The following is a 10,668-nucleotide window of genomic DNA, read 5'->3' on the forward strand; positions in this document are numbered from 1 at the left end:
AAATTTTGCCTGAGAGTCTTTTTCAAAGTGCATGAAGTATGTTTGAACACTTTACTGAGTTTTTACCAAACAAAGCTGTATGTACAGTATCGTTTATTTATATCACAGTAAAAGTGAACACCTCCCTATGAATGTTCAAGATGCACAGGTGGTGGAATCCTAAAGGATTCAGAAAGCAAGCAAGATGTAGAGTTACTTGACTGCTATGGCCTAAAACTGAGGGATACATGCACTGTGGATGAGTACCCTAGGCTGCACCTCTTTTTCCATGTTAGCTGGAGTTATATTTCTTGGTTCTTTTATAGTGAGAGATCTTAAGAATTTATTCCAAGAGCCGAACAATGTGCCTTCAGTTCTGGAGGAAATCACATACAGTTCCTGGCACTGGTTCAACAGTATGCATTCAAAGTTAGTGTTGTAAAGGATATTCATTACACCACAGATGAGCTTTGCATACACCAGGCTTTTCCTGACTTCACATAATTAACATTGTCCTTTTGTTTCTTTCAATATTTACATGGAAGGTCTATACTTAGAAACATCTTTCAATCCAACAAACAATGGTGGAGAATAAAGCACAAAACACAACTATGTCTCCCTTACACAACAAAAGCAAAGAGCACTATGTTGAAGATTTTTTATTATATCAAGTACATTTTAAAGCAATTATCTCATGTTATACTGTATAGTAAATTTTATGCAAAGATCACTTTAAGGAGAGTGAAAAATAATGCTGATCAAAAGAAGCCTTAATTTGTATCATCGCACTTGCAAAAGTGAGACAGAGCTAAGATTTCATCTTGACAAAACTAAGTGTAACAGATTTAAAGGTTGTAGTTGTATATTTTTGAAAAGAAGTCCAACCAGAACTATACCTCTGACTTTTTAGTCTTATGAATGATGCTGATGTCTTTCTTACTATAGAAATATCACATAGTTATTGTGAAGAATTCAGAATACCTAGGAAAATATAGAGAAATAAAAACAAAATCAATTACAATACCTCAGGAAGGCATAGTTATGTCCTTGGTGTGGCCAATGAGCCCTCCTTTTCTCCTGGAATTGTCAGTAGATTGGGGGTAAGTGCATGACTTAGGTGGGTAGAATAGGGCCAATGAGATTCAGTCTTTTTATTTCCCCTGAAACACTAGAACTTCTAGTCTCTCATAAAAGCTGAGCTGAATGATGGAGAGAAAAGACAAAGTCTTAAGACATGATGTCCTATTATGTAAAAGGCCAACAGTTTTTGGATTTTAAGTGAGCATTTTATTACTTGCTGCCTAAAGGTTTCTTGATAATCAATCCATTGAGTGAACTTCTGAACTATGAAACTACTGCAAGTAAGACCAACAGTTAGATTTCTTTATTCAGCTGTTCTGTATACTTAGCAAAGGAAAATAGGTAATTCTTGACCAAGACTTCAGCTGTATTTTACTTATATTGTATCTTATGATCATTGACACTAAAGTTACTGGATGTCAAATGGAAATGAATGAGAGAGGTTCTCTAAGTATATCAAAGATGGACTGGCAAGATTGCTCAGTTAACTAAGTGCCTGCTTAGGCAAGTGCAGGGACCAGGGTTTGAACCTTGGTACCACATGCTGCGTTGGCCACCCCCCCACACCCTAGGCACACTGAGCCTGCCACAGAGACTTGGGGTAGTGGCGCACACCTGTAACTCCAGCACTGGGGAGGTTGAAAATAGGAGGATCACTATGAGTACAATCTGCATAGTGAGACCCTATATCAAAAATAAAAATAATTATAATTAATAAAAATAATAATAAGTATGTCAAACATGTGACTCTGATAATACAAAATCTCTCCTCTCTTATTCAGGGAAGGCATTGTTAATCATTATACTTTGTCCAGTTGAACCTAAATTTGGCATCGGAATAATGATTCCAGTGCAGCATCTGGAATTCAGTGCAGCACTCCAGAAAAGTCAAAGAAATCCACTGGAGCCATTTCTCAAGACAAACTTATTTTCTACCCTTGCTAAGTTCATTCTCTCTCTCTCTCTCTCTCTCTCTCTCTCTCTCTCTCTCTCTGTCTCTGTGTGTGTGTGTGTGTGTGTGTGTGTCTCTCTCTCTCTCTCTCTCTCTCTCTCTCTCTCTCTCTGTGTCGCTGTCTCTCTCTCTCTCTCATATTTTGGGGAAGGGTCTACAGGGTGCTCAGGGTCTCACTACTAGATCAGTCTCATAGTGATCCACCTGTTTACAACCTGCTAAGAGCTTGGATTACAGGCATGAGCCACCACACCCAGTCTCAAGGGCCAGCATGGCAGGCCTGGGGATCAAATCCCCAGCCCCTGTGCCTGCTGGCAGGCACTTTAATCTGCTGAGCTAATTGGTCAGCCCTAAATTCATTCTCATTTTCAAGTTAGAGAAATGATGTGCATACCAAGTAGTTACAGGGTATGCTCATGATAGTGACCAGTAAGGAAGTTGCTCAGCTTGTCCAAGTAAGTTGTTTTCCTGGTTATCATTAACTTCTTACAGGTAGTTAAAATCATCTGTAAAAACTTCTCTGTGTGTCTGTATTATTGCTTGTACTTTAATAGCTTAGACAAATCATACAACATACTTTCCATTTTCCATTTAAAGCAATTCATACCTATTGAATTTTTCTTAATGATTGCAGTGTAATGGATCATCAATAACAATCTTAGTGAGATAGATATTTATAATATATGTGACAGTATTTTTTCACATGGTTTTGTCTTAGCTGGGTAGAGTTTTTGATCTTTTTTTATATGTATTTTTGCACAGGGTCTTACAGGGTCTCAGTACACAGATAGAACTCACAATGAGCCTCCTGGTTTCAGCCTCCCAAGTGCTGGGATTATAGGTGCATGCCACCATGCCTAGTGCCATTTGCTGTCTCAGCATGCTCCAAGGGTGGGGCCCGTATGGCATGCTCCAGATCTAAACCTGGTCCCTGTGCCCACCTAAGCAGGTGCTTTAGTATCCTGAGCTATCTGGTTGGCCCTTTGAATTTGTTATTCTTTGCTGAGCTCAGCTAAAGAATATTAAACTACATGAGATTGGGTCTGCTCGTTCAGTAGTCCAAGCATAACCGAGATGGCTTAACCATAAAAGAAATTTGAATTTTGGCTTACTTGATGTCTTCACTAGCTGAAGCAAGGGTCATAGCCACACTGAAGGTAAGAGGAGAGAGGTATACTCATCTTCCATAGCAAGGGCTCTATAGTCACAGGAAAAACACAAATAAGCAAAGAGTGAAAAATTAAGGCCAGTAATGCAATCTATCATCAGAAAGAAAAAGCATGAGACTATGAAAACATAGAAATGAAAGCAGGAATTGTTTTGAGGAAAAGCCTTCACTAGTGACATCTCTTTTTAAAAATTACATCTAATAACCAAGGGAAGAAAGTCATGAGCTTGCATGTATCAGGAATAGCTTGAGTACCTGTTCTCTGGAGGCTGGGAGAAAAGGCCATGGTACATTGAGAACAGGTTGCTAGGCCTATTCTCTTATGAAAAACGGAGTGCCACTGATTAGTGTTAATTAGAGAGCTCATGTAACACAGTTTGCTTTTGGAAATATCACTGGCTGCAGTGAACTCATTTGTAGGGGCCAGAGTGAAATCATAAGAGCAGACAGTAGAGAGGTGTATGATGTATGATTCTAGAAAAGACATGAATTTGATCCTACTTTAAAGAAGGTTAGGAGGAGTGAGAAATTAGAGAAATGAACACAGTGAGGAGAGAGTTTGAAAACAGAATCAATAACACGCAGCTCGTTATTACACCCAGCCTCCCCTTACTCCCTCTGCTTCAGCCACACTGATTTCCTTTCAGTTTCTTGTGCTCGCTGGGGCCCTTGTCCCACACAGGATCTTTGCTGTGTTACCTGCTATATTTAATACTCCCACCTCTGCAATCTTGACTTAATTCAGCTAGATGTGTCATTCAGATCTAAGCTCCAGTGACACCACTTGAGGGAAGGATTATATGCTCTTACAAAAAATGTTATGACATCACATGATGTGCTTCTTTTTCACGACACTAGATGCCATAACCATGTCACATTTGTTTTACAATTACTTCACTAGTCCCTATGTCTAGCTATTAGCTCTGAGCTCCATGAAGACATTATATTTGGATTTATTTATGTTCACAACTCTGAGCTCATTGACTCCGTATGTACTAGTTCCATAGTCTAAGTAGTCTGAAATAATGGTGAATGAAAGCTTTGGAATAGAGTTTGTGGTTTTATGTTGGGTGCATAAATACTTAAACTGATAATTATTGCTATGTGGTAAGAGTTTTTAAGTTAATTGAAGATTAGCAACAACTGGAATGAAAAGCAAAAAGCTGAAAACTAAAATTGGGAAAAATATGCAAAAAGAAGAATGAAATACCTGAGAATTTAAACCAAAATGAATATGCTACTCTACAAAAGCTTTGATGTCTACTGTAAGGACACTTCTGTCACCCGGTGAATATGGGCAATACTTTCTAGAGACAAGATTAAAAGTAAACTGCCGAGTTGCAATAAGAATCATATTACATTTATACTCCTACTAAATGACAAGAAGTCTGCTGGAGCAGAACTGAATAAAATTTACATTTGCTGTGGGGGCTTTCACTTTAATGTCATGTTCCCTCCAGGCAGTTGACAGAGGTCCTTAAAGCCCACTGAGAAGGGTTGAGGGTTATTTTTGAGCCTGCAGGTGCATGAAAGAGATTAGGCAGAGTATCCTGAAGTAGTCATGCAGCAAACAACAAATTGCAATATTCTGCCATCAGCATTGTGAGACCACAGCGTCCTACGCTGTACCAGAGGCCATTTAAGTCCCCATAAACTTTTTCTTCATCGTAGTTATTACTGGTGCCAAGTCCAGCTGTTTAGCACTTGAAAGCTGATACCCAGGAGGCAAGCTTCAGCGCAAAGGAAGTCCGTTCTACTCAAGGACTGGCCTTCTGAGAAGAGGAAACCGATGCCTTCAAGCCCCATTTTCGGGAACACAGGGGGCACAGAGGGCTTTTATAGTATGGGAAAGGATGTGTGGAAGACAACGGGCAGGAAGATTAAGGGCTTTGTGGCATTTTCATTATGCAAGGTTTGTGTCTTTTTTTTTCCCCCTGCTTTTCTGACCAGAGATCACAATGGTTCTCAGCCTCTTTGGGCTGGTTTAGATACACATAGCACTTTCCTGCAAGTGAAACCCAGCAGTAGTTATGCACCTCACATCAGTTACAGAATAGGGAGAAGTCCTACAAGTTCTTACATAAGGTGAAGATGACTGCATATTCTGGGTTCTGTAATTTAAAAAATATGATCATTTGGAAGTTGCCATATTAATCATGCAGATTCAACTGCTAGAATGCTGGCGAAAGGGAGGGGAAAACAATGTCCCTGTAAAGGACAATACTCAAAGCAGTGCCACTGCTGGATCATCTCCAAACCATACAGGATGGTGAATCCGTGTGGCTCATTGTTTTGTATTTCAGAGAACTTCTAGAGAAAACATGAGATGGAAAGATGGAAGAAACAAGTGGGACGTATTTGTAATTTAGGATTTTTTTTTAATGGCATTTGTACACGTGTGTTGTCATGGACTAGAAAGATAATGTTAATGCCCCAGAGCCAAGTATCTTTAGATTAGCAATGAATTTGCCAAAGTATTTTCTTGGTCTGCACAATCGCAGAAAAGTTATTTAGTGTGATGCAGCTCACTGTTCCATTTTCTTCTGCTTTATTCTCTGATTTACAGGATTTGCTTTCTCTCTCTTGTCCAGGGCTGTACAATTCAGAATCCTGAGAACTTCAGAGCAAGCATTTACTTATGAAATGTGAGATTTCTTTGAAAATGTGATGAAGAGCCATTTAAAGTTGTTTATAATGGCTTTTTCATGGAAGCAGTGTGTGGAAATTTTGGTCCTGGCATGTGTGCAGTGACTTCTATATAGCTTAATTCTTAAGCCTTTTTGTTTTGTTTTTCTTTGATAAAGAGTTCCAAGTGTGTACCCGTGCACTGCTTGGAGTTCCATGGTTCACCTGTGTTATGCTTTGTGTCTGGATTTCCCCACCCTCATGCAGACACAGGGCCGACTTCTCGAGTTTGTGCTTGACTCATGGTCTGGTGCTGGTACTATGAGTGTGAGTGCTATACCCAGTGTGGGGGTGCATAGCTGAAGTGCAGTATAAGGAAGGGAAGGAGGCTTCCTTTCTGCTGCCCCTCCTTTTTGCTCTTACTGCTTTTGCTGTTTTCCACCACCATGAATTGCTGCCTTCTGTCATATGCTGCTCTGCCTTGGAGTCAGCCAAATATGGACTGAAGTCTCCACAAATTGTGAGCTAAATAAACCTTCCTTGTTTAATTTTGGGTGTCATATTTTGTCCCAGGAACAAGAGAAAAATAACTAAGATAACCCAAATTCAATTTCTTTACTAAACACTATTTTTCCCTGTGAAGACCAGAAAAATTATGAATAAAACAAAACCAAAAATCCAAAAATAAATAAACAATTCTCCCAAACTTCATTATTAAAGCCATATAGAAAAGTACAAGAAAAATAAATAAAATGAAAATAATTTTCAATGATGAAAATGTACACATAGAGTCTGAAATATGCCATTTCTAAGTCACTATACCTAGAATGGTAAACTAGAGTTATAAAGTAGAGGTGTTTTGAGCTAAATCTGTAGATTTTTCTTAGCTATGGTTTGTCCCTTTCTGAATTCATGTGTAAATTTAATTGCCATTGTAATAGTATCAACAACTATGACTTTTTTATGTATTCAGTGTGGGGTCTACAGGGTCTCACTACACAGATTGCATCCGTAGTGATTCTCCTGTTTTTAGCCTTCCAAGTGCTGGGATTACAGGCATGCATCACCATGCCCAATCTCACTCGCTCTCTCAGCATGCCCTGGGGCTGTGGCTGGCATGACACTCTGGGTTTCTAATCCCGGTCCCTGCACCTGCCTAAGCAGGTGCTTTAATCCACTGAGCTATCTGGCCCACCTTAGAAGTATGATAGATAATTAGGCCATGATGTCTCTGCCTCCATGAACTGATCAGTGCAGTTATTCAGTTTCATTTGTAAAACTATAAATTTGGCCTGCTGTCTTTCCTGTCTGTTTTCCTGTCTGTCTACCTATCTATCTCTCTCTTTCTTATCTTTCTGCCTTTCACCAAAGGACAATTCAGTAAGAAATCCCTTGTCGTATACCAGTCCTTTGATTTCAAACTTTTCAGGTCCCAGAAATTTCTATTTGCTATGAGTTACTCAGCCCCAGATATCCTGGTACAGCAACACATAATGGCCTAAGATAGTCTTTCTCACCAGTTGTGCTCAATCACCTGAACTTGTAGACTCTAATTCCTGCTACCAGTGGAATAGGGAAGATATAAATGTGGTTTCATGATCCTACTATGGCAGCATCATTTTTCAACAAGAATTCTGATTTAATTTACTTATGAGGCCTTGAAGTCAAATACAGCAGTTACCATTATGTTTTTGCTCTGTGTCCAGGAGATTTGAGAAAAGCAGAAGTAATATGCTCTACCTTTCAGGAGCTTCCCATCCCTGAAGAAAAAATTTACAATGATGGATCGTCGCTGTGCAGATCTGCATTGTAACCTACCCATGCTCTAAGGTGATAGAATGGGAAGATGGATCCAGTGTAAAGGGTGTATGAACTTCAAAGGGCTGGGTGTTATGGAAGAAGAGATACATACAAGCACTGAAGGAAAGGCCTCCTTAGTAGTCACAGAATATGGTTACAGATAAAGTATGTAGATGTGAGATTGAAGGATAAGATGTAGGAAGTACTAGCAATGAAGAAAGAAGTAGTAGCATGAGGCTTGGACGCTGTGTTTGGCTCCTCTTTTAATGCTTGTAGCTTTCAGTTTTCTTAACTGAGAAGATGCTTTGATTGCTAGGAAAAGGAATTTAAGCCTATGCTGATCCGAAGAATGTATGGTAAATACGAAAAATGTTTGAGGAGCCTTAATAGGGTAACTAGCCAAAGATAGGAGGAATGGGATATTAGCATTCATAACCCAACAGAAAATTACTAGTGCAATTTAGTGTAAATAATGATGATCTAAAACAAAGATTGAGGGCCGGCCAAATAGCTCAGCGAATTAAAGGACCTGCAAACAGGCGCAGAGGCCAGGAGTTCTATCCCCGGGCCTGCCCTGCCGGCCCTGCCTCTGGGGTGCACTGAGACAGCAGTTGAGACTGGGCGTGGTGGCACATACCTATAATCCCAGCTCTTGGGAGGCTGTAAACAGGTGGATCACTACAAGTCCAATCTAGTAGTGAGACCCTGAATACCCTGTAGACCTTTCCCTAAAAAAATACAAAATAATAAATACATACATAAATAAAATAGAACAAAGATTGATTTTTTTCAGTAAAGGGAAAAGCTATAAAAAATTTTAGGCTTCTCAGGCCTGATGGTCTCTGTGGTAATTACTTCCATGATTACAGCAACTCTCAACACGTAAGTAAATATTTGTGTCAGGAAAGCAGCCTCATCCAGTATGTAAATGAATGACTGATTATTTTTCATTAAAAAATTGAACAAGGCAATACAACGATTTATAAAAACATGTAAAAGGCAGTATTTGGGCTACAGGTCACTGTTTCTGAACCATGGCTATACTCTGGTGGTAAAATGTAAATGAAAACAACAACAACAACAAACAGGGCTGGGGAGATAGCTTACCATAAGCTTCTGCCTGCTTATGGAGCTTAAGGCATATGGAGCTTGAGTTTGATCCCAGGTACCACATTCTGTGCTGGCATCACCTCTGGGCCCACTATGCTGGGCCTGGAATTGGGCATGGTGGCTCAGACCTGTAATCTCAGTGCTAGGGAGGCTGAGACAGGAAAAACACTACTAGTCTGAGCTATGTTGTGAGACCCTGTACCAAATAAATAAATAACAAAAAAAGAAAAGAAAAAATCAATTTCAGATATTGAAAAAGGAATTATTAGATTTTAATGCCTACCTGTACAAAAAAGATAGAAAAGATTTCAAGCAATAAATGGGGATTTGAGATAATCAGGGCAGGATTTATCAATATAGAAATGTTAATAACTTTCATAACAGTTATTTGGTGAAGGGGAATAAAGACTAAGGAGTCACATTTAGGGCAGCTTGGACCGGGGTCGGACCTGGCCTTTAGCATGGCACAGACAATCTGTTTCTTAATCTGGATGCTGATTATACTGGAGTGTAAGTCATAAAAATTTATGGCGCTGCACAATTATGCCTTTTGATTTTTATTCGTTTACATTATATGTCAATAAGTGTTAAGGAGATTGAAAGAGGAAGTAGAAATCAGCAGGATAAAAAGTAATATAATGAAAGAAGTAGGAGAAAAACCAGAAGAGGCACTAACTGGCAGGACCAAAAGTGGGAGTGAGGTTAGAGTGAGGGTGGAGAAGTGCCTTAAGCTCAGTGAGGAGCAAGGAGAGTAAAGGCCGCTGAACAGTAGCTAGAGTGGAGTGGTGTGGCTAGAAATTAGATTCTGAATTTTTTAGGCAGAATGGAACAGGTAGAGAGATTGAGTAGCTTATTTGAATACTCAAGGGCAATGCAAATAAATGACAAAAGATATATGGAAGAGAAAAAAAAGTTGGGCTTTTATTTTTTATTATTTTTAATAGGAATTGTTAGGCATGTTTGAGGAAAAAAGGAAAATAAGCCAATGTAGAACAGTGAAGTTGCTCTTCGGACCACGCCAGTCCTATAGATAGTGCTCCACTATTATGGGCTACTGGACTATATTGGATTATTTTGCTAAATTCACGCACCTACAATATTTAAATGGCAATGGAATACCCTTCTCTGACAACACTTAATAAAAAAAAAAGGGGACACAAATGAAGGACCATTTTTATCTGTATATACAAAATAGTTAGGCTAGATATACAGCTACTTTCTCTTAATTCAATGAGAAGAAAGATTTGTGCTAATAGTGTTTGGACAGGATACCATGTCTGCATCTTGTGCTATGCATAACCACTACAAAGACAGCAATATGCAATGTATAATCTATTGAAACTATCCTACTAATCAGTTTTGAAACTATCTCATTGCTATTTGTTTCTCAATAAAATTAATTAAAAATAATTATTATGATGGGGAATAGTGATATAGCTCAGTTGTGTAAGTGCCTGCCTGGCAAGTACAAAATCCTGAGTTCAATCATCACTACCAGAAAAATAAAATTATAATGGCCATGCAACATGTTGACATTAGAGAAATCTAAGTAATAGAATTTGATTGTGCACTATTTTTGTGTCTCATATTAAACTCTAAACTTCTTTCAAAGTAAGTTTTGAAAAGCCTACTGTGTCCCAAATACCTATAAAATAAAATCCAATTTCTTTACCGTGAAAAAAAAGAGAACACTGAAATTGTTATTAAGACGTGGAGAGGGGAGAGTTTCCGACTACCCTGCGCTGTTGGGACCAACTCCGGGTCCCAGCCCAGGCACAGCGTGGGTCAGACACTCTTTCACGCCCTTGGGACGCCCCCCACCACTCTGCAGTACCTCCCCTACCCGGCCGCCAAGTAGGAATTTCTGCCGCGATTTAGGAACCCCCAGACCCAGTCCTAGCCCAGGTCTGGCTCAACTCAGGCCAGCCATACAGGCCTGGGGTGTAACACTGCA

General features: G+C 39.4%; 1 long non-coding RNA gene across 1 annotated transcript; it reads right to left on the reverse strand.

The window, feature by feature from the left end:
* Window positions 1-2,520: 2,520 nt before the first annotated feature.
* On the reverse strand, window positions 2,521-9,824 carry LOC111818286. The gene is made up of 3 exons (XR_002822302.1): window positions 9,732-9,824; window positions 8,774-8,779; window positions 2,521-2,531 (listed from the first exon to the last, which is right to left on the reverse strand). It is a non-coding gene; the product is annotated as an uncharacterized LOC111818286 (long non-coding RNA).
* Between the last annotated feature and the right edge of the window lie 844 nt (window positions 9,825-10,668).

This window comes from Octodon degus, unplaced genomic scaffold, assembly GCF_000260255.1.
Source record: "Octodon degus isolate 3935 unplaced genomic scaffold, OctDeg1.0 scaffold00086, whole genome shotgun sequence".
Classification (NCBI taxonomy): domain Eukaryota; kingdom Metazoa; phylum Chordata; class Mammalia; order Rodentia; family Octodontidae; genus Octodon; species Octodon degus.